The sequence below is a fragment of the Lagenorhynchus albirostris genome, chromosome 1 (genome assembly GCF_949774975.1).
Source record: "Lagenorhynchus albirostris chromosome 1, mLagAlb1.1, whole genome shotgun sequence".
Classification (NCBI taxonomy): Eukaryota; Metazoa; Chordata; class Mammalia; order Artiodactyla; family Delphinidae; genus Lagenorhynchus; species Lagenorhynchus albirostris.
The window spans coordinates 101,563,003-101,590,265 of NC_083095.1; positions in this window are offsets into that span (position 1 = coordinate 101,563,003).

Consider the following 27,263-nt stretch of genomic DNA (forward strand, 5'->3'; position numbering starts at 1 on the left):
CCCGGTTAGCAGCCTTACGCGTGTTTTCTACATATTTGACTATGTTTTTGTTTTGTAATTTATTTCATGTGTAGCCATTTTGGATTCCACCTTTAAGTGATATCTTATGATATGTGTCTTTTTCTTTTTGAATTATGTCACTTAGAATGATCATACATAACTCCTCCGGAGTTGTTACACCTGGCCATATTTCATTGATTTCTAGGCTGAGTAATATTCCACTCTACATAAGTACCACATCTCTATCCATTTTTTCCCTCCAGAGACATTTAAGTTATATCCTAGTCGAGGATCTTTTAAACAGAGAGGCAGTAAACATTGGGGTGCCTGTGTCCTCTCGATTTTTGTTTTTCCCAAGATATACGCCCATGAGTGCAAGTGCCCTATGCTCTGTAGCTCATTTTTTAGATGCTTTGGTAAACACAAAACACTTCTCCAGAATGGCCGTTGGCAATATACATTTCCACTATAAGCCTCACAGGGCTCCCTCTTCTCCTTGCCCTGTCCTGCATTTCTGGTGTTTACACTTTATGACGATGGCTCTTCTGACTGATGCGAAGTGATATCTTTTGTAGTATTGATTTCCAGTGCCCACCTGTTTGGTTGGCTAAAAAAGTGTATGCCCTTTTCTTGAATATATACAGAAAAAAACGCATACAGCCTTTTTGGCCAACTGCAATGTTGGCAATGTTCAGCCCCTTTTTTGTGCTTAATGGCGAGTCCTTTCTACCTCCTCAAATCCCTTTCCTGCCATTCTCCCTTGCTTACCAATCCTTTTCTCTGACTTTCCTCAAGACATTTTTCAGTGATAGATATTTTCAACTCTGCAGTTTCATGAATTTTACTGCCCCTGAGTTCCATTGTTCAACTTGTGTTTATGGGAACTGGCCACAAAGCAGTGGGATTTCCTCAAGCCCTATACTGTTTCCATGGGCAACCCTAGCCTTTGGTCAATTCATCTTCCTGATTGGAAATTAGAGTGACATGTGCCTGTCTGAACACTTAGGACTTGTCTCTCATTGTTCTTCAAACTTCCGCTTCATCCACTGGACAAATTCCAAACTGTACGCAACAGGATGTTGACAGTGCTGACATCTCCAAGTGGGGAGACTGTTAGTAAAGACGCTGGAGGGGTGAACCCGAGCACCAGGAGATGAGGAGATGAGATGCCTTTTCCAAACTCTTCCTGATCAGATTGTATACCATCCTCTGGGTGTGACAGACATGTTTTAGCAGTAGGAAGAGTCCCATTCATGTAAGGAGAACACCAGGGCTTTTTCAAAATCAGTGTCTCCCCGAAACCCAAACTGGGGAATTTTTTAAGCTACGGCTACACATATGTTCATTAAGGGCCTTGGGAAGTAGGCAGAGTCCAAACTTTAGATGATTGAAGTCTTCAGGGTCAGAAGCACTCACCACCGGCTTCCCTTAGGTTACACTTTAACTGTCATTGATAGATGATGTCAATAAAAATATCTATTCTTTTTCCGATTATTTCCCCTTATAGGTTATTGCAAAATATTGAGTGTAGTTCCCTGTGCTATACAGTAGTTCCTTGTTGATGATCTATTTTATACATAGCAGTGTGTATGTGTTAATTCCAAACTGTTAATTTATCCCTCCTCCCACCTTTCCCCTTTGGTAATAATAAATTATAAGATTTTATACTTCTCAGAAATGGGGGAGCTGAAAGAGAGGTATCATTTTCAATGGAAAAGCATTTAAAACAAGATTGAAGCTTTAACCAAGATTATTAGATGTACATCCTTGGAAAGAAATCACTTCATTTCTCTAATATTGACCTGACAAATAAGACAAACCTTTTCACTGAACTTGCTTATAATAAAGTGATGGAAATATCAAATGGAAGTGTTAGAAACATCTTATTTTACCCGAGCCTTATAAACTGTTCTATGTTAACGACAGTTTGGCTCACACATCTGTTCATTGAAGTTACAATAGTCTCAATTTCTGTTACTGATCCTCCAGAGTGGACCCCAACAAGTGTCCCCCTGCCCAGTGTCATTGGGGCCAACAGATCGAGACTGAGTTTGGTTCACAAGCAAAGGAAGCTTTATATTTTGATCAGAGAATGGAGAGGTGAGAGCATGCACTACCCCGTGGGCTGTGGGCTGGGCTGCTGTGTAGAGATCCTGTCAGAGTCAGTGGGAGGGAGGGGGCGGAGCTCTCGAGGGCCAGGTTGGCTGCAGCTCAGGCTCTATATCTCGGAGTCTGCACTGGGCCCCAGGAGCTGAGGTGTCGACCCAGCCATTCTGCACTAGGAAATCTGGTCTGAAGTGCCGGGTGTGGAACCTCTGCATGCGGGACCCTAGGAGCACGTGAAATTAGACAAAGCACAAAGGATCAAAAAGGTCAGACTTGACTTTATTGCCCAGATTCTATTTTTATCTCCCAGGGATTTTTAATGGGCTTTGCTGGGGACAAACCCCTCCTCTGCCTTTTGTCCCGTTCCTCATTCTTGGAGTGCTGAGGGTGCAGACCCTTCTTCTGTAACTGCTGAGTGCTGAGTTGGGAGCCCTCATACCAGGGGACGAGAGTCAGAACTTCTCCCCAGCAGCCTCCAGGTGACGTTGATTGTCCCCAGGCCCCCTGCCTCCCTGCTCGTCCGCCTGAGCACCAGCATTGGAAGTGTTATAGATTCTAATGACCTTTAAGGGTCCAGGAAAGAGATGTGCAGAGACGCTGTGGGGGCCGGTTTCACCCCGCCCCACATTTGTTCGGCCACCTTAGGCTGACCGTTTCTGCCAGCCTAGATGCTCTGACCAGTAGTCTGCTCTTTCTTCAATTAGGCCCCTGAATTAACGTAAAAACAGCACCAGGTGTCAGAGCCCTGCCCGCTCCACTCCCAGACAGTCCAGGGTCAGTGGTGATCAAGGACCATGATGGCCACTGAGTCAACAGCCTTTTGAAGTAAACAGGAGTCCAGCCGGTCTTATTGGCCACCATCATCACGGTGTCTGTAGGCTTTTCTATGGTGACAGTGTGATATACGGTTCCCCCGCCAAGTTTATTAGCTCCCCTCCGGGTGCAGTAAGTCCTGCAAGCAGTAGTCTACTCCTTCGGGACACACTATTGTTGTTTTATGAGAGAAACTCCAGGTCAAGTGATGTTCACACGAGTCGTCATGGTGCCCTGTTGCCCCCGGTTATCTCTCTGGATGTTGGAGTTGGAGGGCCTCCTCACTCGAGGTCGGTGTGCCCACGGAGCGAACCCTGCAACTTCAGGGCATGGTTGGTGATTAGGATCACCACGTGGGGTCCTTTTCCCTTAGGAGGGAGGTGGCCTTTTGGGCTGCTGATTTCCAGGTTTTTAGATACCGCCAGTATCTTGGCCAGATGTGGCAGTGGGCCAAGCCCCTTGGTGACTGTAGTTTATCCTACTTGGATGGCATTCTTGCATTGTTCCATTTCAAGTGGTCCCAGTTTTTGCACTAATTCTGCAATGGCGATTCACCTTTCACCGGGAGTGTAAAGGTCAAAGGGTTTAGCTCAATTAGGGAGTTCCAGGGCAAGGGTCTGAATTGACTGCTCTTTCCATTCTTGAAAGGCCACTTCTGGATTCTGTTCAAAAGGATCATCATCTTTTCCTTTCAGTGTTTCATATAGAGGCCCAGCTAGTAGACTCTAGTTAGGGATCCAGAAGCAGCAAACCCTGGCCTCCCCAGGAACACCTAAGCTGTCTTCTCGTTTTAGAAAGGGGTAAGGCTGCAAATGGTTTCTTCCTTTTCCTGGGATGGGATTCTCTGACCTTGTGTGAGAATGAAGCCCAGGCAGGTCACCGCAGTCTGTGATATTTGAGCTTTTTCTTGGACAACTTCTATCCTTTATTGGCTTGGTAGTTCAGAGGCCTCCTTAGTAGGGCTGGCGATCAGAATGTCATCTGCATATTGAAGGAGGGTTTCCTTTTCCAGAGGTAGAACTTTTCGGTCTTTAGCTAAGCTTTCCCCAAAGATGGTGTGGGAATTTTTGAACCCTTGGGGCAAGACGGCCCGGAAGTATTGTTTTAGTTGTATGTTGAGTCCTGCCACTCACAAGCCAAAATTTCTTGTGACTCTGGGACTAATGGAATACAAAAGAAGGCATCATTGAAGACTAATACAGAATACCATGTCCTGGTGGTTGGTAGAATGACCAGCAGGGTGTAGGAATCAGGAGCAACTGGAGGTATATCCTCGGTGGCTTCACTGACTGTCCTGACATCCTTTACCAGGTCCCCAGCAGCCCATGGGGCTCTCGTGGTCAGGTCAATCCCAGGATATGGAGCTCTCCTGGGCAGGTACCCCACCCCCAACCCAGCCCACGGGGCTCTCATGGTCAGGCCCCTCCCAGGATACAGAGCTACCCTTGCAGGTACCGTGGCAGGGCTGGGCACACAGGAACTGTGCACATAGCCCTCATTGAAGAGCACCCCCAGCTCACCTGTCGCTCAGAGCTGACACAGAGCACCTCAGAGCAGGACTTGAACTAACAGACAGCAGCTCCAACAGGTCTGTGACCCTGGGCATCACTCTGTGTGGCCTCCCTCCACCTGGTCTTCCAGAGACTTCCACTGCACCCAGGGCACCAGGCCTCTGTCTCCAACCACCACCCACCCCTCCTCTCCCTGACTCCTGGGTTCCTCTCATTAGGAGAGGGTTTTCTTGAAGTTGTCTCCCACTCATGGGCCAGATAAAATGATTAGAAAACAAGCCAAAGCTGCAGCCCCTTGTCTATCCTGACTCTCAGGAGCCCACACCTGTTCCTTGGACCAGGCCGGTTCAGCAAGTTCCATTTTCTGCAACTGTGAGCCCCTGAGGGGTGATGATTGGCTGACCTGGCAGTGCCGGCCAGCCCTCCCCAGGTGTGCCTGGGTTGAGAGCAATATAAATACCACTCCAGGCAGCAAAAGCCCGTGCAGCTGTGCCTGACGCCATTTTCTCTGCCCTGTCAGCAGTCTCGGGGCTGGGCTGGTGGGAGGGAGTGAGAGGCCATGGCTTTGTGGGTGGCCCAGTGTGAGTGTGGCTCTGCTGGACTTTCTGCAGCAGTTGCCAGGCTGCCACCTGCTAAAGAAGAGGATGTGTCACCCATACCTGCTGCTGGAATGTCTCCCTGGGCAGAGGTGAGGAAGGAAAAAAGCAGTGGGGGCAGGGACAGGACGGGTATCTCAGGCAGGGAAATGGAAATCTTCCAGAAGAGCACCCAGGGCCAGGACCATCTTGGCTGGCCTGCAGGCACCAAGTCAGCTGGCATGCTGTCACTCGTGTGGCTCCATGGCCCTTCCTCTAGGCTTTCAAGTCCTTGTATATATTCAGGTGTTTTACCTGGGAAGGGTGGGAACAGTTCAGCAGCAACTGGCCTGGGGCTCAGCTCACGTTTACTCACAGATGCCTCGGCACGGTGCCCCAGCTTTGTAATGAGGAAGCTTGTTGTGTGGGGGCTGCTGGCTGAATGGGAGACGATTCCCCACCACTGACCAACTTCAGAATTGTTTACAACTGGAGCAAGTGCCCTGATACGGTTTTCCTCTGAGTAACTGGTGGGTTCTGTTTTTTTTTTTCTCTTTTTCGTTTTTGGTTCAAGGTAGATTTTATTCCTCTTTTTTGTATTTACAGATATAAGCATGGAAATAATTTATTCATATAAATACATGTATGTGAAGGGAATAATTGTTTTTTCTGTTTTATTTTTTAAATTTTATTTCTTTTTAATTTTGAATTTTATTTTATATTTTTATACAGCAGGTTCTTATTGGTTATCTATTTTATACATATAAATGTTTACATGCCAATCCCAATCGCTCAACTCCTCCCACCACCACCCCTCCAAGAGCTTTCCCCCCTTGTTGTCCATACGATTGTTGTCTACATCTGTTGCTCTATTTATGCCTTGCAAAATGGTTAATCTGTACAGTTTTTCTTTCCACATAGATGCATGAATATACAAGATTTGTTTTTCTCTTTCTGACTTACTTCACTCTGTATGACAGTCTCTAGATCCATCGACGTCTCTACAAATGACCCAATTTCATTCCTTTCATGGCTTAGTAATATTCCATTTTATATATGTACCACATCTTTATGCATTCGTCTGTCTGTGGGCATTTAGGTTGCTTCCATTACCTCGATATTGTAAATAGTGATGCAATGAACATTGCGGTGAATGTCTCTTTTTGATTTATGGTTTTGTCTGGGTATATGTCCAGTACTGGGATTGCTGTATCATATGGTAATTCTATTATTAGTTTCTTAAGAAACTCCATATTGTTCTCCTTAGCGACTGTATCAATTTATATTCCCAACAATAGTGGAAGAGGCTTCCTTTTCTCCACACCCTTTCCAGCATTTGTTGTTTGTAGATTTTCAGATGATGCCCATTCTAACAGGTGTGAGGTGATACCTCATTGTTGAGTCCATTTCGTTGAGCAAGGGGTAGGTCTTGTCTATTACATATTTGGCTTATGGAACGGTATCTGTGCTAATTTCAAACTCTGGTTTTATACAGCACCCCAACTCACCTTTCCCCTTAAGCAAGCATAAGTTGGTTTTCTAAACTTGAGACCCTGTTCTGTTTTGTAATTCAGTTCATGTGTAGCCAAGTTTACATTCCGTGCATTAGTGATACCTTATGATGTTTCTTTTTCTGTGTGACTTATTTCACTTAGAATCATCGTGCCTCAATCCACTCATTATGCTGGTACAGGCCTGGTGACACAGATTTCATTGCTGAGTGGTATTCTGTTGTACGTAAGTACCGCAACTTCTTTATCAATTATTTGTTCTCTGGGATATTTAACTTGTACCATAGAAGAGGTTCCTGTAAACAGAGCCGTCCCAAATTTTGGGGTGGCTGTGTCTTTTTGATTTTAATTTCCCTAAGCTATAGGACCATAAGTGGAAATGCCCTAGACTCTGTTGCTTTGTTTTTGAGATGTATCAGGAAACACCATACACTTCTCCAGAGTGGCTGTTGGCAATTTACATCCCGCCCATCAGCATAACAAGGCTCCTTTTTCCCCATGGCCTGTCTTGCCTTTCTGGATTTTACACTTTTCACAGATGGCCCTTTAGACCGGGGGGAAGTGGCACTTCATAGTAGTTCGGATTTCCATTGCAAGCTTGCTTGGTTTGCCAAAAAGGGCGTATGTGTTTCTTCCTGAATATATTCAGGAAAAAACTCATATGCCGTTTTTTGCCAAGTGCATCATTGTCGATGTTCTGCCTCTTTTCCTATGCTTTAAATGCAAATCCAGTCTACCTCCTGAAATTGGTTTCCTGCAATTCTGCCCCGCTTTCAAGTCCTCTTCGCAGCCTTACTTCAATATATTTTTGGAAGTTATCTGACATTTATAACTCTGCAGGCTTGTGAATTACAGGGCCCCTGAGCTCCTTTCTTCAACTCGCTTTCTTGTGAGCTGGCCGCAAACCGGCAAGGCTGCTTCAGGCCCTAATCTGCTTCTGGCAGGGCACGCTGAGCCTTTGTTTAATTCCTCTTCCTGGTGGGAAATGAGTGTTAAATATGCCCGTCCAGACACCTACCTCACTCTCAACCCCTTGGTGATGTGGGTCCTCTGGTTTGTGGCCACCTTTGCTGGGTTCCTCACCTTTCGATGATGTGGCCCCACTAGTGTGAGGACACTCCTGCCTGGTTCTCATCCACGTGGTTATATGGAAGCCCTGGTGAGAGTCTGTTCCTGGCTGTGTTCCTCACCCTTCTGTGAGGGAGACCCTCTGCTGATAGGTCACTCCTGCATGGCTGGCACACATTGCCTTGGTGAAGTCAGCCTTGTGGTGGCAGTTGGAGCGTGCTGGGAATCTCCTCCCCCCGGTGATGAGGGCCCTCTTGCGTCAGGCCCTAACTGCTGGGCTCACCAACTTTTCTTAGTGAGCCCAGTGATGCTTTGGCACTCCTCTTAGGATCCCATCTCCATGGGGATGTGGGCCTTCTGCTCTGAGGTCCCAACGGCTGGGTTGTTCACATTTTCATCATGTGGGCTCTCTGGTGTTAGTTCACAGAGGCCTGGATCCCATAGCCTCTGTGCTCTTGGCCGCCTGCTGGGAGGTTCCAACTGCTGGATTCCTCACTTTTTTAATTTTTTGGGCCCTCTGTTGTGAGGATCCTCCTGCCTGCCTCACTCCCAGCCCCTTCGTGATGTGTGTCGTCTGGTTTGAGGCCACATGTGCTGGGTTCCTCACCTTTCGATGATGTGGGACCAATGGTCTTAGGAGACTCCTGCCTGGTTCCCATCCCCTTGGTGATGTGGGCCCTCTGTTGAGAGTCTGATCCTGGCTGGGTTCCACACCCATCTGTGAGGTGGGCCTTCTGCTGTGAGGTCACTCCTGCCTGGCTTGCTCACCTCGCCTTGTGGACATGAGCCCTCTGGTGGCACTTGGAGCCTGCTGGGAGCCTCCTCCCCTCGGTGATGAGAGCCCTCTGGCGTCAGGCCCTAACTGCTGGGCTCCCCACATTTTGTGATGTGCGCCCAGTGGTGCGAGGACACTCCAGCCAGGTTCACATCCCCATTGGGATGTGGGCCTTCTGCTCTGAGGTCCCAACGCCTGGGTTGCTCACAGTTTCATGATGTGGGCTCTCTGCTGTTAGTTCACTCCTGCCTGCATCCCATAGCTTCTGTGCTCTCGGCCGCCTGCTGGGAGGTTCCAACTGCTGGATTCCTCACCTTTCTTATTCTTTGGGCGCTCTGTTTTTAGGCTACTCCTGCCTGCCTCACTCCCATTCCCTTTGTGATATGTGTCCTCTGATTTGAGGCCACATGTGCTGGGTTCCGCACCTTTCGATGATGTGACCCCACTGGAGGGAAGACAGTCCTGACTGGTTCCCATCCCCTTGCTGATGTGGGCCCTCAGGTGAGAGTCTGATCCTGGCTGGGTTCCTCACCCTTCTGTGAGGTGGGCCCTCTGCTGTGAGGTCAATCATGCCTGTCTGGCGCACGTCACCTTGGTGACGTGGGCCCTCTGTAGCAGTTGGAGTGTGCTGGGATCCTCCTCCCCTCGGTGATGAGGGCCCTCTTGCCTTAGGCCATAACTGCTGGGCTCCCCACATTTTCTGATGTGCGCCAAGTGAGTGAGGACACTCTTGCCAGGTTCCCATCCCCATGGGGATATGGGCCTTCTGCTCTGAGGTCAAAACGGCTCGCTTGCTCACAGTACCATGATGTGGGCCCTCTACTATGAGTTCACTCTGGCAAGGATCCCTTATCATCGGTGCTCTGAGCCGCCTGCTGGGAGGTTCCAACTGCTGGATTCCTCAACTTTTTTATTCTATGTGCCCTCTGTTGTGAGGCTCCTCCTGCCTGCCTCACTGCCAGCCCCTTGGTGATGACTGTCCTATGGCTTGAGGCCACATGTGCTGCATTCCTCACCTTTCGATGATGTGGCCCCACTCGTGTGAGGACACTCCTGCCTGGTTCCCATCCCCTTGGTGAGGTGGGCCCTCTGGCAAGAGTCTAATGCTGGCTGGGTTCCTCAACGTTCTGTGAGGTAGGCCCTCTGCTGTGAGGTCACTCCTGCCTGGCTGGCACACATCACCTTGGAGACGTGAGCCCTCTGGTGGCAGTTGGAGCATGCAGGGTGCCTCCTCCTCTCGGTGATGATGGCCCTCTGGCGTCAGGCCCTAAATGGTGGGCTCCCCACATTTTCTCATGTGCTCCCAGTGGTGCGAGGACACTCCAGCCAGGTTCCCATTCCCATGGGGATGTTGGCCTTCTGCGCTGAGGTCCCAACGCCTGGGTTGCTCACAGTTATATGATGTGGGCCCTCTGATGTGAGTTCACTGTGGCCTGAATCCCATAGCCTCGGTGTTCTGGCCCGCCTGCTGGAAGGTCTAAATGCTGGAATCCTCACGTTTTTTATATTATGTGCCCTGTGTTGTGAGGCTACTCCTGCCTGCCTCACTCCAAGGCCCTTGGTGATGTGGGTCCTCTGGTTTGAGGACACATGTGCTGGGTTCCTCACCTTAAGATGATGAGACCCCACTGGTGTGAGGATAATCCTGACTGGTTCCCATCCCCTTTGTGATGTGGGCCCTCTGGTGAGAGTCTGATCCTGGCTGGGTTCCTCACCCATCTGTGAGGTGGGCCCTCTACTATCAGGTAACTCTTGCCTGGCTGGCTCACCTCGCCTTGTGGACCTGAGCCCTCTGGTGGCACTTGGACCCTGCTGGGAGCCTCCTCACCTCTGTGATGAGGGCCCTCTGACGTCAGGCCCTAACTGCTGGGCTCCCCAACTTTTCTTAGTGAGCCCAGTGATGCTCAGGCACTCCTCTTAGGTTCCCATCTCCATGGGGATGTGGGCCTTCTGCTCTGAGGTCCCAACGGCTGGGTTGATCACAATTTCATGATGTGGGCTCTCTGGTGTTAGTTGACTGTGGCCTGGATCCCATAGCCTCTGTGCTCTGGGCCGCCTGCTGGGAGGTTCCAACTGCTCGATTCCTCAACTTTTGTATTCTATGGGTCCTGTGTTGTGATGCTCCTCCTGCCTGCCTCACTCGCAACCCCTTCGTGATGTGGGTCCTCTGGTTTGAGGCTACATGTGCTGGGTTCCGCAACTTTCAATGATGTGGCCCCACTGGTGTGAGGACACTCCTGCCTGGTTCCCATCCCCTTGGTGATGTGGGCCTTCTGGTGAAGTCTTATCATGGCTGGGCTCCTCACTCTTCTGTGAGGTAGGCCCTCTGCTGTGAGGTCAATCCTGCCTGACTTGCACACATCACCTTGGCGACGTGGGCCCTCTGTTGGCACATGGAACCTGCTGGGAGCCTCCTGTCCTCGGTGATGACGGCCCTCTAGCATCAGGCTCTAACTGCTGGGCTCCCCACGTTTTCTGATGTGAGCCCAGTGATGCCAGGACACTCCTGTCAGGTTCCCATCCCCATGGGGATGTGGGCTTTCTGCTCTGAGGTCCCAACGCCTGGGTTGCTCACAGTTTCATGATGTGGGCTCTCTGGTGTTAGTTCACTCCTGCCTGCATCCCATAGCTTCTGTGCTCTCGGCCGCCTGCTGGGAGGTTCCAAATGCTGGATTCCTCACCTTTTTTATTCTTTGGGCCCTCTGTTTTTAGGCTACTCCTACCTGCCTCACTCCCATCCCCTTTGTGATGTATGTCCTCTGATATGAGGCCACATGTGCTGGGTTCCTCACCTTTCGATGATGTGGCCCCACTGGTGGGAGGACAGTCCTGACTGGTTCCCATCCCCTTGTTGTTGTGGGCCCTCTGGTGAGAGTCTCATCCTGCCTCGGTTCCTCACACTTCTGTGAGATAGGCCCTCTGCTGTGAGGTCACTACTGCCTGGCTGGCGCATGCCACCTTGTAGACGTGGGCCCTCTGTTGGCAGTTGGAACCTGCTGGGAGTCTCCTCCCCTCAGTTATGAGGGCCCCCTGGCGTCAGGCCCTAACTGCTGGGCTCCTAACATTTTCTGATATGTGCTAAGTGGTGCAAAGCCACACCTGCCAGGTTCCCATCCCAATGGGGATGTGGGCCTTCTGTTCTGAGGTCCCAACGGCTGGGCTGCTCACAGGTTCATGATGTGGGCCCTCTGCTGTGAGTTCACTGCGGCCTGGATCCCATAGCCTCGGTGCTCTGGGCCACTTGCTGGGAGGTTCCAACTGCTCGATTCCTCAACTTTTATATTCTATGGACCCTGTGTTGTGAGGCCGGTTCTGCCAGCCTCATTCCGACCCCTTGGTGATGTGGTTCCTCTATTTGAGGACACATGTGCTGGGATCCTCACCTTTCAATGATGTTGTCCCACTGGTGTGGGGACACTCCTGCCTGGTTCCCATCCCCTTGGTGATGTGGGCCCTCTGGTGAGAGTCTGATCCTGGCTGTGTTCCTCACCCTTCTGTGAGGTGGGCCCTCTGCTGTGAGGTCACTCCTGCCAGGCTGGCACACATCGCCTTGGCGACGTTGGCCCTCTGGTGGCAGCTGGAGCCTGCTGGGAGCCTCCTCCTCTCGGTGATGAGTGCCCTCTAGCGTCAGGCCCTAACTTCTGAGCACCCCACGTTTTCTGATGTGAGCCCAGTGATGCCAGGACACTTCTGTCATGTTCCCATCACCATGGGGATGTGGGCCTTCTGCTCTGAGGTCCCAATGTCTGGGTTCATGATGTGGGCTGTCTGGTGTTAGTTCACTCTGGCCTGGATCCCCTAGCCTCTGTGCTCTGGGCCGCCTGCTGGGAGGTTCCAACTGCTGGATTCCTCACCTTTCTTATTTTTGGGCCCTCTGTTATGAGGCTCCTCCTGCCTGCCTCACTCCCAGCCCCTTGGTGATGTGTGTCCTATGGTTTGAAGCCACATGTTCTGGGTTCCTCACCTTTAGATGATGTGGTCCTACTCATGTGAGGACACTCCTGCCTGGTTCAATTCAATTTGGTGATGTGGGCCCTCTGGTGTGAGTCTGATCCTGACTGGGTTCGTCACACTTCTCTGAGGTGGGCCCTCTGCTGTGAGGTCATTCGTGCCTGGTTGGCACACATCGCCTTGGCGACGTCAGCCCTCTGGTGGCAGTTGGAGCCTGCTGGGAGCCTCCTTCCCTTGGTGATGAGGGTCCTCTGGCGTCAGGCCCTAACTGCTGGTCGCCCAAAATTTTCTGATATGTTCTCAGTGGTGCGAGGACACTCCTACCAGATTTCCATCCCCATGGGGATGTGGGCCTCCTGCTCTGAGGTCCCAATGGCTGGGTTGCTCAGTTTCATGACATGGGCCCTCTTCTGTGAGTTCACTGTGGCCTGGATCCCATAGCCTCAGTGCTCTGGGCCACCTGCTGGGAGGTTCCAAATGCTGGATTCCTCACTTTTTTATTCTATGGGCCCAGTGTTGTGAGGCTACTCCTGCCTGCCTCACTCCGAGGCCTTTGGTGATGTGGGTCCTCTGGTTGGAGGACACATGTGCTGAGTACCTCACATTTCGATGATGTGGCCCCACTGGTGTGAAGACACTCCTGCCTGGTTCCCATCCCCATGGTGATGTGGGCCCTCTGGTGAGAGTCTGATGTTGGCTGGGTTTCTCACCCTTCTGTGAGGTGGGACCTCTGCTGTTGGGTAACTCCTGCCTGGCTTGCTCACGTTGCCTTGGCAATGTGAGCCCTCAGGTGGCAGTTGGAGCCTGCTGGGAATCTCCGCCCCTCAGTTATGAGAGCTCTGGATAAAACACATATGCCCTTTTTTGCCAAGTGCATTATTTTCCAAGTTCTGTCTCTTTTCCTATGCTTTAAGAGCGACTCCCGTGTACCTTCTGAAATCGGTTTCCAGCAATCTGCCCCGCATTCAAGTGCTCTTCGCAGCCTTACTTCAGTATAATTTTGGATGATAGCTGTCATTTATAACTCCGCAGGTTTGTGAATTACAGTGCCCATGAGCTCCTTTCTTCAACTCTCTTTCTTGTGAGCTGGCCTCAACACCGCAGGATTGCTTCAGGCCCTAGCGTGGTTCCGGCATGGCATGTTGAGCCTTTGGTTAATTCCTCCTCCTGGTGGGAAATGAGAGTTAAATTTGCCTGTCCAGACACCTCCAGCTAATCTCTCATTGGTTCTCCCTATTCCTGTTCATTTCCCACAGAAATTGCAAACTGGGCCAAACAGGAGGTTAAAGGCACTGACTCTCCAAGTGGGGAGAGTGTTAGTAAAGCATCTGGAATGTTGCACCCGAGTACCAGGGACAAACTGAGACACATTTGAACACGTTTCCTGATCACATGGTGGATCATACTCTGCGTGCCATATGCATGTTTTAGCTGAAGGAAGAATCCCTTAAACCTGGAGAGTTGAGACCCATGGAATGGGTACCATGCAATATGACTTCAAAGGGTCTGCATTTGCTCACCGAACTTCACCAATCCTATCACTGCTGCGTTTATGCTGCTGTACACATGCTTGATTCTCTTTCGGAGACGTATAAATCCATAGGTTTTAAGATTCTTACTAGTCAGGTATATTCTTAGGCGTTTAATATGGGGTGTTGAGTCCACTTCGTTGAGCAAGGAGTAGCTCTTGTCTATTACATATTTGGCTTATGGAACGGTATCTGTGCTAATTTCAATCTGGTTTTATGCAGCACTCCAACTCACCTTTCCCCTTAAGCAAGCATAAGTTGGTTTTCTACATTTGAAACCCTGTTCTGTTTTGTAATTCAGTTCCTGTGTAGCCAAGTTTACATTCCGTGTAGTAAAGATATCTTATGATGTTTCTTTTTCTGTGTAACTTATTTCACTTAGAATCATCATACCTGAATCCACTCATTATGCTGCTACGGGCCTGATGACATAGATTTCATTGCTGAGTGATATTGCATTGTACGTAAGTACCAAAACTTCTTTATCCATTTTTCGCTTTTTTGTGATATTGAAATTGTACAGTAAATGAGGTTCTTGTAAATAGAGCCATCCCAAGCTGTACGGTGGCTGTGTTTTTGATTTTAATTTCCCTAAGCTATAGGACCATAAGTGGAAGCGCCCTAGGCTCTGTTGCTTTGTTTTTTAGATATTTCAGGAAACACCATACACTTCTCCAGAGTGGCTGTTGGCAATTTACATCTCGCCCATCAGCATAACAAGGCTCCCAGTTCTCCATAGCCTGTCCTGCCTTTCTGGATTTTACACTTTTTTCAGATGGCCCTTTTGACCGGGGGGCTGTGAGACTTCATTTTACTGCAGATTTCATTTGCAAGCTTGCTTTGTTGGCCAAAAATGCCGTATGCGTTTTTTCCTGAATATATACAGGAAAAACGCATACGCCCTTTTTGGCAAAGTGCATCATTGTGGACGTTCTGCCTCTTTTCCTATGCTTTACATGCAATTCCAGTCTACCTCCTGAAATCGGTTTCCTGCAATTCTGCCCCGCTTTCAAGTCCTCTTGGCAGCCTTACTTCAATATATTTTTGGACGATAGCTGTCATTTATAACTCTGCAGTTTTGTGAATCACAGTGCCCCTGAACTCCCTTCTTCAACTCGCTTTTTTGTGAGCTGGCCGCAACACCGCAGGACGGTTCAGGCCCTAGTGTGGTTCCGGCATGGCATGTTGAGCCTTTGGTTAATTCCTCTTCCTGGTGGGAAATGAGAGTTAAATTTGCACGTCCAGACACCTCCAGCTAGTCTCTCATTGGTTCTCCCTATTCCTGTTCATCTTCCGCAGAAATTGCAAACTGGGCCAAACAGGAGGTTAAAGGCACTGACTCTCCAAGTGGGGAGAGTGTTAGTAAAGCGTCTGGAATGTTGCACCCGAGTACCAGGGGACGAAAACTGAGACACATTTGAACACGTTTCCCGATCACACGGTGGATCATACTCTAGGTTCCACATGCATGTTTTAGCTGAAGGAAAAATCCCTTAAACCTGGAGAGTTGAGACCCATGGAATGGGTACCATGCAATATGACTATAAAGGGTCTGCATTTGCTCACCGAACCTCACCAATCCTATAACTGCTGAGTTTATGCTGCTGTACACACGCTTGATTCTCTTTCAGAGACATGTAAATCCATAGGTTTTAAGATTCTTACTAGTCAGGTATATTCTTAGGCGTTTAATATGGGGTGTTGAGTCCACTTCGTTGAGCAAGGAGTAGCTCTTGTCTATTACATATTTGGCTTATGGAACGGTATCTGTGCTAATTTCAATCTCTGGTTTTATGCAGCACCCCAACTCACCTTTACCCTTAAGCAAGCATAAGTTGGTTTTCTACATTTGAGACCCTGTTCTGTTTTGTAATTCAGTTCCTGTGTAACCAAGTTTACATTCCGTGTATTAGTGATATCTTATGATGTTTCTTTTTCTGTGTGACTTATTTCTCTTAGAATCATCGTACATGAATCCACTCATTATGCTGCTACGGTCCTGATGATATAGATTTCATTGCTGATTTATATTGCATTGTACGTAAGTACCACAACTTCTTTATCCATTTTTCGCTTTCTGTGATATTGAAATTGTACCATAAACGAGGATCTTGTAAACAGAGCCGTCCCAAACTTTGGGGTGGCTGTGTCTTTTTGATTTTAATATTTCTAAGCTATAGGAGCATAAGTGGAAGTGCCCTAGGCTCTGTTGCTTTGTTTTTTAGATGTTTCAGGAAACACCATACACTTCTCCAGAGTGGCTGTTGTCAATTTACATCCCGCCCATCAGCATAACAAGGCTCCCAGTTCTCCATGGCCTGTCCTGCCTTTCTGGATTTTACACCTTTTTCAGATGGCCCTTTTGCCCGGGGGGCAGTGAGACTTCATTGTAGTGCAGATTTCCTTTGCAAGCTTGCTTGGTTGGCCAAAAAGGGCGTATGCGTTTTTTCCTGAATATATTCAGGAAAAAACGCATACGCCCTTTTTGGCCAAGTGCATCATTGTGGACGTTCTGCCTCTTTTCCTATGCTTTTCATGCAATTCCAGTCTACCTCCTGAAATCGGTGTCCTGCAATTCTGCCCCGCTTTCAAGTCCTCTTGGCAGCCTTACTTCAATATATTTTTGGACGATAGCTGTCATTTATAACTCTGCAGGTTTGGGAATGACAGTGCCCCTGAGCTCCTTTGTTCAACTCGCTTTCTTGTGAGCTGGCCGCAACACCGCAAGATTGCTTCAGGCCCTAGTGTGGTTCCGGCACGGCAAGCTGAGCCTTTGGTTAATTCCTCTTCCTGGTGGGAAATGAGAGTTAAATTTGCCCGTCCAGACACCTCCAGCTAGTCTCTCATTGGTTCTCCCTATTCCTGTTCATTTCCCACAGAAATTGCAAACTGGGCCAAACACGAGGTTAAAGGCACTGACTCTCCAAGTGGGGAGAGTGTTAGTAAAGCGTCTGGAATGTTGCACCCGAGTACCAGGGGACGAAAACTGAGACACATTTGAACACGTTTCCCGATCACATGGTGTATCATACTCTGGGTTCCACATGCATGTTTTAACTGAAGGAGGAATCCCTTAAACCAGGAGAGTTGTGACCCATGGAATGGGTACCATGCAATATGACTTCAAAGGGTCTGCATTTGCTCACCGAAACTCACCAATCTTATCACTGCTGCGTTTATGCTGCTGTACACACGCTTGATTCCTTTTCGGAGACATATAAATCCATAGGTTTTAAGATTCTTACTATTCAGGTATATTTTTAGGCGTTTAATATGGGGTGTTGAGTCCACTTCGTTGAGCAAGGAGTAGCTCTTGTCTATTATATATTTGGCTTATGGAACGGTATCTGTGCTAATTTCAATCTCTGGTTTTATGCAGCACCCCAACTCACCTTTCCCCTTAAGCAAGCATAAGTTGGTTTTCTACATTTGAGACCCTGTTCTGTTTTGTAATTCAGTTCCTGAGTAGCCAAGTTTACATTCCGTGTATTAGTGATATCTTATGATGTTTCTTTTTCTGTGTGACTCATTTCACTTAGAATCATTTTATCTGAATCCACTCATTATGCTGCTACGGGCCTGATGACATAGATTTCATTGCTGAGTGATATTGCATTGTACGTAAATACCACAAATTCTTTATTCATTTTTTGCTTTCTGTGATATTGAACTTGTACCATAAACGAGGATCTTGTAAACAGTGCTGGCCCAAACATTGGGGTGGCTGTGTCTTTTTGATTTTAATTTCCCTAAGCTATAGGACCATAAGTGGAATTGCCCTAGGCTCTGTTGCTTTGTTTTTTAGATGTTTCAGGAAACACCATACATTTCTCCAGAGTGGCTGTTGGCAATTTACATCCCGCCCATCAGCATAACAAGGCTCCCAGTTCTTCATGGCCTGTCCTGCCTTTCTGGATTTTACACTTTTTTCAGATGGCCCTTTTGCTCGGGGGGCAGTGAGACTTCATTGTAGTGCAGATTTCCTTTGCAAGCTTGCTTGGTTGGCCAAAAAGGGCGTATGCGTTTTTTCCTGAATATATTCAGGAAAAAACGCTTACGCCCTTTTTGGCCAAGTGCATCATTGTGGACGTTCTGCCTCTTTTCCTTTGCTTTTCATGCAATTCCAGTCTACCTCCTGAAATCGGTGTCCTGCAATTCTGCCCCGCTTTCATGTCCTCTTGGCAGCCTTACTTCAATATATTTCTGGACGATAGCTGTCATTTATAACTCTGCAGGTTTGTGAATGACAGTGCCCCTGAGCTCCTTTCTTCAACTCGCTTTCTTGTGAGCTGGCCGCAACACCGCAGGATTGCTTCAGGCCCTAGTGTGGTTCCGGCACGGCAAGCTGAGCCTTTGTTTAATTCCTCTTCCTGGTGGGAAATGAGAGTTAAATTTGCCCGTCCAGACACCTCCAGCTAGTCTCTCATTGGTTCTCCCTATTCCTGTTCATTTCCCGCAGAAATTGCAAACTGGGCCAAACAGGAGGTTAAAGGCACTGACTCACCAAGTGGGGAGAGTGTTAGTAAAGTGTCTGGAATGTTCCACCCGAGTACCAGGGGACGAAAACTGAGACATATTTGAACACGTTTCCCGATCACACGGTGGATCATACTCTGGGTTCCACATGCATGTTTTAGCTGAAGGAGGAATCCCTTAAACCTGGAGAGTTGTGACCCATGGAATGGGTACCATGCAATATGACTTCAAAGGGTCTGCATTTGCTCACCGAAACTCACCAATCCTATCACTGCTGCGTTTATGCTGCTGTACACACGCTTGATTCCTTTTCGGAGACATATAAATCCATAGGTTTTAAGATTCTTACTATTCAGGTATATTTTTAGGCGTTTAATATGGGGTGTTGAGTCCACTTCGTTGAGCAAGGAGTAGCTCTTGTCTATTACATATTTGGCTTATGGAACGGTATCTGTGCTAATTTCAATCTCTGGTTTTATGCAGCACCCCAACTCACCTTTCCCCTTAAGCAAGCATAAGTTGCTTTTCTACATTTGAGACGCTGTTCTGTTTTGTAATTCAGTTCCTGTGTAGCCAAGTTTACATTTTGTGTATTAGTGATGCCTTATGATATTTCTTTTTCTGTGTGACATGTTTCACTTAGAATCATCGTACCTGAATCCACTCATTATGCAGCTACGGGCCTGATGACATAGATTTCATTGCTGAGTGATATTGCATTGTACGTAAGTACCACAAATTCTTTATTCATTTTTCGCTTTCTGTGATATTGAACTTGTACCATAAACGAGGTTCTTGTAAACAGAGCCATCCCAAATTTTGGGGTGGCTGTGTCTTTTTTATTTTAATTTCCCTAAGCTATAGGAGCATAAGTGGAAGTGCCCTAGGCTCTGTTGCTTTGTTTTTTAGATGTTTCCGGAAACACCATACACTTCTCCAGAGTGGCTGTTGGCAATTGACATCCCGCCTATCAGCATAACAAGGCTTCCAGTTCTCCATGGCCTGTCCTGTCTTTCTGGATTTTACACTTTTTTCAGATGGCCCTTTTGCCCGGGGGGCAGTGAGACTTCATTGTAGTGCAGATTTCCTTTGCAAGCTTGCTTGGTTGGCCAAAAAGGGCGTATGCGTTTTTTCCTGAATATATTCAGGAAAAAACGCATACGCCCTTTTTGGCCAAGTGCATCATTGTGGACGTTCTGCCTCTTTTCCTATGCTTTTCATGCAATTCCAGTCTACCTCCTGAAATCGGTGTCCTGCAATTCTGCCCCGCTTCAAGTCCTCTTGGCAGCCTTACTTCAATATATTTTTGGACGATAGCTGTCATTTATAACTCTGCAGGTTTGTAAATTGCAGTGACCGTGAGGTCCTTTCTTCAGCTCGCTTTCTTGTGAGCTGGCCGCAACACCGCAAGATTGATTCAGGCCCTAGTGTGGTTCCGGCACGGCAAGCTGAGCCTTTGGTTAATTCCTCTTCCTGGTGGGAAATGAGAGTTAAATTTCCCGTCCAGACACCTCCAGCTAGTCTCTCATTGGTTCTCCCTATTCCTGTTCATTTCCCGCAGAAATTGCAAACTGGGCCAAACAGGACGTTAAAGGCACTGACTCTCCAAGTGGGGAGAGTGTTAGTAAAGCGTCTGGAATGTTGCACCCGAGTACCAGGGGACGAAAACTGAGACACATTTGAACACGTTTCCCAATCACACGGTGGATCATACTCTGGGTTCCACATGCATGTTTTAGCTGAAGGAGGAATCCCTTAAACCTGGAGAGTTGTGACCCATGGAATGGGTACCATGCAATATGACTTCAAAGGGTCTGCATTTGCTCACCAAAACTCACCAATCCTATCACTGCTGCGTTTATGCTGCTGTACAGATGCTTGATTCCTTTTCGGAGACATATAAATCCATAGGTTTTAAGATTCTTACTATTCAGGTATATATTTAGGCGTTTAATATGGGGTGTTGAGTCCACTTCGTTGAGCAAGGAGTAGCTCTTGCCTATTACATATTTGGCTTATGGAATTGTATCTGTGCTAATTTCAATCTCTGGTTTTATGCAGCACCCCAACTCACCTTTCCCCTTAAGCAAGCATAAGTTGGTTTTCTACATTTGAGACCCTGTTCTGTTTTGTAATTCAGTTCCTGGGTAGCCAAGTTTACATTCCGTGTATTAGTGATACCTTATGATATTTCTTTTTCTGTGTGACTTATTTCTCTTAGAATCATCACCTGAGTCCACTCATTATGCTGTTACGGGTCTGATGACATAGATTTCATTGCTGAGTGATATTGCATTGTACGTAAGTACCACAAATTCTTTATTCATTTTTCGCTTTCTGTGATATTGAACTTGTACCATAAACGAGGTTCTTGTAAACAGAGCCGTCCCAAACTTTGGGGTGGCTGTGTCTTTTTGATTTTAATTTCCCTAAGCTATAGGAGCATAAGTGGAAGTGCCCTAGGCTCTGTTGCTTTGTTTTTTAGATGTTTCAGGAAACACCATACACTTCTCCAGAGTGGCTGTTGGCAATTTACATCCCGCCCATCAGCATAACAAGGCTCCCAGTTCTCCGTGGCCTGTCCTGCCTTTCTGGATTTTACACATTTTTCAGATGGCCCTTTTGCCCGTGGGGCAGTGAGACTTCATTGTAGTGCAGATTTCCTTTGCAAGCTTGCTTGGTTGGCCAAAAAGGGCGTATGCGTTTTTTCCTGAATATATTCAGGAAAAAACGCATACGCCCTTTTTGGCCAAGTGCATCATTGTGGACGTTCTCCCTCTTTTCCTATGCTTTTCATGCAATTCCAGTCTACCTCCTGAAATCGGTTTCCTGCAATTCTGCCCCGCTTTCAAGTTTTCTTGGCAGCCTTACTTCAATATATTTTTGGACGATAGCTGTCATTTATAACTCTGCAGGTTTGTGAATGACAGTGCCGCTGAGATCCTTTCTTCAACTCTCTTTATTGTGAGCTGGCTGCAACACCACAGGATTGCTTCAGGCCCTAGTGTGGTTCCGGCACGGCAAGCTGAGCCTTTGGTTAATTCCTCTTCCTGGTGGGAAATGAGAGTTAAATTTGCCCGTCCAGACACCTCCAGCTAGTTTCTCATTGGTTCTCCCTATTCCTGTTCATTTCCCGCAGAAATTGCAAACTGGGCCAAACAGGACGTTAAAGGCACTGACTCTCCAAGTGGGGAGAGTGTTAGTAAAGCGTCTGGAATGTTGCACCCGAGTACCAGGGGACGAAAACTGAGACACATTTGAACACGTTTCCCGATCACACGGTGGATCATACTCTGGGTTCCACATGCATGTTTTAGCTGAAGGAGGAATCCCTTAAACCTGGAGAGTTGTGACCCATGGAATGGGTACCATGCTATATGACTTCAAAGGGTCTGCATTTGCTCACCGAACCTCACCAATCCTATCACTGCTGAGTTTATGCTGCTGTACACACGCTTGATTCTCTTTCAGAGACATGTAAATCCATAGGTTTTAAGATTCTAACCAGTCAGGTATATTCTTAGGCGTTTAATATGGGGTGTTGAGTCCACTTCGTTGAGCAAGGAGTAGCTCTTGTCTATTACATATTTGGCTTATGGAACGGTATCTGTGCTAATTTCAATCTCTGGTTTTATGCAGCACCCCAACTCACCTTTCCCTTAAGCAAGCATAAGTTGGTTTTCTACATTTGAGACCCTGTTCTGTTATGTAATTCAGTTCCTGGGTAGCCAAGTTTACATTCCGTGTATTAGTGATACCTTATGATATTTCTTTTTCTGTGTGACATATTTCACTTAGAATCATCGTACCTGAATCCACTCATTATGCTGCTACGGGCCTGATGACATAGATTTCATTGCTGAGTGATATGGCATTGTACGTAAGTACCACAAATTCTTTATTCATTTTTCGCTTTCTGTGATATTGAACTTGTACCATAAACGAGGTTCTTGTAAACAGAGCCGTCCCAAAATTTTGGGTGGCTGTGTCTTTTCGATTTGAATTTCCCTAAGCTATAGGAGCATAAGTGGAAGTGCCCTAGGCTCTGTTGCTTTGTTTTTTAGATGTTTCAGGAAACACCATACACTTCTCCAGAGTGGCTGTTGGCAATTTACATCCCGCCCATCAGCATAACAAGGCTCCCAGTTCTCCATGGCCTGTCCTGCCTTTCTGGATTTTACACTTTTTTCAGATGGCCCTTTTGCCCAGGGGGCAGTGAGACTTCATTGTAGTGCAGATTTCCTTTGCAAGCTTGCTTGGTTGGCCAAAAAGTGCGCATGCGTTTTTTCCTGAATATATTCAGGAAAAAACGCATACGCGCTTTTTGGCCAAGTGCATCATTGTGGACGTTCTGCCTCTTTTCCTATGCTTTTCATGCAATTCCAGTCTACCTCCTGAAATCGGTTTCCTGCAATTCTGCCCCGCTTTCAAGTGCTCTTGGCAGCCTTACTTCAATATATTTTTGGACGATAGCTGTCATTTATAACTCTGCAGGTTTGTGAATGACAGTGCCCCTGAGATCCTTTCTTCAACTCTCTTTATTGTGAGCTGTCCGCAACACCGCAGGATTGCTTCAGGCCCTAGTGTGCTTCCGGCACGGCAAGCTGAGCCTTTGGTTAATTCCTCTTCCTGGTGGGAAATGAGAGTTATATTTGCCCGTCCAGACACCTCCAGCTAGTCTCTCATTGGTTCTCCCTATTCCTGTTCATTTCCCGCAGAAATGGCAAACTGGGCCAAACAGGACGTTAAAGGCACTGACTCTCCAAGTGGGGAGAGTGTTAGTAAAGCGTCTGGAATGTTGCACCCGAGTACCAGGGGACTTAAACGTAGACATATTTGAACACGTTTCCCGATCACACGGTGGATCATACTCTGGGTTACACATGCATGTTTTAGCTGAATGAAGAATCCCTTAAACCTGGAGAGTTGAGACCCATGGAATGGGTACCATGCAATATGACTTCAAAGGGTCTGCATTTGCTCACCGAACCTCACCAATCCTATCACTGCTGCGTTTATGCCGTGATACACATGCTTGATTCGCTTTCGGAGACATGTAAATCCATAGGTTTTAAGATTCTTACTAGTCAGGTATATTCTTAGGCGTTTAATATGGGGTGTTGAGTCCACTTCGTTGAGCAAGTGGTAGCTCTTGTCTATTACATATTTGGCTTATGGAATGGTATCAGTGCTAATTTCAATCTCTGGTTTTATGCAGTCCCCCAACTCACCTTTCCCCTTAAGAAAGCATAGGTTGGTTTTCTACATTTGAGACCCTGTTCTGTTTTGAAATTCAGTTCCTGGGTAGCCAAGTTTATATTCCGTGTATTAGTGATACCTTATTATATTTCTTTTTCTATGTGACATATTTCACTTAGAATCATCGTACCTGAATCCACTCATTATGCTGCTACGGGTCTGATGACATATATTCATTGCTGAGTGATATTGCATTGTACGTAAATACCACAAATTCTTTATTCATTTTTCGCTTTCTGTGATATTGAACTTGTACCATGAACGAGGTTCTTGTAAACAGAGTTGTCCCAAACGTTGGTGTGGCTATGTCTTTTTGATTTTAATTTCCCTAAGCTATAGGAGCATAAGTGGAAGTGCCCTAGGCTCTGTTGCTTTGTTTTTTAGATGTTTCAGGAAACACCATACACTTCTCCAGAGTGGCTGTTGGCAATTTACATCCCGCCCATCAGCATAACAAGGCTCCCAGTTCTCCATGGCCTGTCCTGCCTTTCTGGATTTTACACTTTTTTCAGATGGCCCTTTTGCCCCGGGGGCAGTGAGACTTCATTGTAGTGCAGATTTCCTTTGCAAGCTTGCTTGGTTGGCCAAAAAGGGCGTATGCGTTTTTTCCTGAATATATTCAGGAAAAAACGCATACGCCCTTTTAGGCCAAGTGCATCATTGTGGACGTTCTGCCTCTTTTCCTATGCTTTTCATGCAATTCCAGTCTACCTAATGAAATCGGTTTCCTACAATTATGCCCCGATTTCAAGTCCTCTTGGCAGCCTTACTTCAATATATTTTTGGACGATAGCTGTCATTTATAACTCTGCAGGTTTGTGAATTACAGTGCCCCTGAGCTCCTTTGTTCAATTCGCTTTCTTGTGAGCTGGCCGCAACACCGCAAGATTGCTTCAGGCCCTAGTGTGGTTCCGGCACGGCAAGCTGAGCCTTTGGTTAATTCCTCTTCCTGGTGGGAAATGAGAGTTAAATTTGCCAGTCCAGACACCTCCAGCTAGTCTCTCATTGGTTCTCCCTATTCCTGTTCATTTCCCGCAGAAATTGTAAACTGGGTCAAACAGGAGGTTAAAGGCACTGACTCTCCAAGTGGGGAGAGTGTTAGTAAAGCGTCTGGAATGTTGCACCCGAGTACCAGGGGACTTAAACTGAGACATATTTGAACACGTTTCCCGATCACACGGTGGATCATACTCTGGGTTCCACATGCATGTTTTAGCTGAAGGAAGAATCCCTTAAACCTGGAGAGTTGAGACCCATGGAATGGGTACCATACAATATGACTTCAAAGGGTCTGCATTTGCTCACCAAACCTCACCAATCCTATCACTGCTGCGTTTATGCTGCTGTACACACGCTTGATTCTCTTTTGGAGACATGTAATTCCATAGGTTTTAAGATTCTTACTAGTCAGGTATATTTTTAGGCGTTTAATATGGGGTGTTGAGTCCACTTCGTTGAGCAAGGAGTAGCTCTTGTCTATTACATATTTGGCTTATGGAACGGTATCTGTGCTAATTTCAATCTCTTGTTTTATGCAGCACCCCAACTCACCTTTCCCCTTAAGCAAGCATAAGTTGGTTTTCTACATTTGAGACCCTGTTCTGTTTTGTAATTCAGTTCCTGTGTAGCCAAGTTTACATTCCGTGTATTAGTGATATCTTATGATGTTGCTTTTTCAGTGTGACTTATTTCACTTAGAATCATCGTATCTGAATCCACTCATTATTGTGCTACGGGCCTGATGACATAGATTTCATTGCTGAGTGATATTGCATTGTACGTAAATACCACAAATTCTTTATTCATTTTTCGCTTTCTGTGATATTGAACTTGTACCATAAACGAGGATCTTGTAAACAGAGCCGTCCCAAATTTTGGGGTGGCTGTGTCTTTTTGATTTTAATTTCCCTAAGCTATAGGAGCATAAGTGGAAGTGCCCTAGGCTCTGTTGCTTTGTTTTTTAGATGTTTCAGGAAACACCATACACTTCTCCAGAGTGGCTGTTGGCAATTTACATCCCGCCCATCAGCATAACAAGGCTCCCAGTTCTCCGTGGCCTGTCCTGCCTTTCTGGATTTTACACTTTTTTCAGATGGCCCTTTTGCCCGTGGGGCAGTGAGACTTCATTGTAGTGCAGATTTCCTTTGCAAGCTTGCTTGGTTGGCCAAAAAGGGCGTATGCGTTTTTTCCTGAATATATTCAGGAAAAAACGCATACGCCCTTTTTGTCCAAGTGCATCATTGTGGACGTTCTGCCTCTTTTCCTATGCTTTTCATGCAATTCCAGTCTACCTCCTGAAATCGGTTTCCTGCAATTCTGCCCCGCTTTCAAGTGCTCTTGGCAGCCTTACTTCAATATATTTTTGGACGATAGCTGTCATTTATAACTCTGCAGGTTTGTGAATTACAGTGCCCCTGAGCTCCTTTGTTCAATTCGCTTTCTTGTGAGCTGGCCGCAACACCGCACGATTGCTTCAGGCCCTAGTGTGGTTCCGGCATGGCAAGCTGAGCCTTTGGTTAATTCCTCTTCCTGGTGGGAAATGAGAGTTAAATTTGCACGTCCAGACACCTCCAGCTAGTCTCTCATTGGTTCTCCCTATTCCTGTTCATTTCCCGCAGAAATTGGAAACTGGGCCAAACAGGAGGTTAAAGGCACTGACTCTCCAAGTGGGGAGAGTGTTAGTAAAGCGTCTGGAATGTTGCACCCGAGTACCAGGGGACGAAAACTGAGACATATTTGAACACGTTTCCCGATCACACGGTGGATCATACTCTGGGTTCCACATGCATGTTTTACCTGAAGGAAGAATCCCTTAAACCTTGAGAGTTGAGACCCATGGAATGGGTACCATGCAATATGACTTCAAAGGGTCTGCATTTGCTCACCGAAACTCACCAATCCTATCACTGCTGCGTTTATGCTGCTGTACACACGCTTGATTCCTTTTCGGAGACATATAAATCCATAGGTTTTAAGATTCTTACTATTCAGGTATATTTTTAGGCGTTTAATATGGGGTGTTGAGTCCACTTCGTTGAGCAAGGAGTAGCTCTTGTCTATTACATATTTGGCTTATGGAACGGTATCTGTGCTAATTTCAATCTCTTGTTTTATGCAGCACCCCAACTCACCTTTCCCTTAAGCAAGCATAAGTTGGTTTTCTACATTTGAGACACTGTTCTGTTTTGTAATTCAGTTCCTGGGTAGCCAAGTTTACATTCCGTGTATTAGTGATACCTTATGATATTTCTTTTTCTGTGTGACTTATTTCTCTTAGAATCATCGTACCTGAGTCCACTCATTATGCTGCTACGGGTCTGATGACATAGATTTCATTGCTGAGTGATATTGCATTGTACGTAAGTACCACAAATTCTTTATTCATTTTTCGCTTTCTGTGATATTGAACTTGTACCATAAACGAGGTTCTTGTAAACAGAGCCGTCCCAAACTTTGGGGTGGCTGTGTCTTTTTTATTTTAATTTCCCTAAGCTATAGGAGCATAAGTGGAAGTGCCCTAGGCTCTGTTGCTTTGTTTTTTAGATGTTTCAGGAAACACCATACACTTCTCCAGAGTGGCTGTTGGCAATTTACATCCCGCCCATCAGCATAACAAGGCTCCCAGTTCTCCATGGCCTGTCCTGCCTTTCTGGATTTTACACTTTTTTCAGATGGCCCTTTTGCCCGTG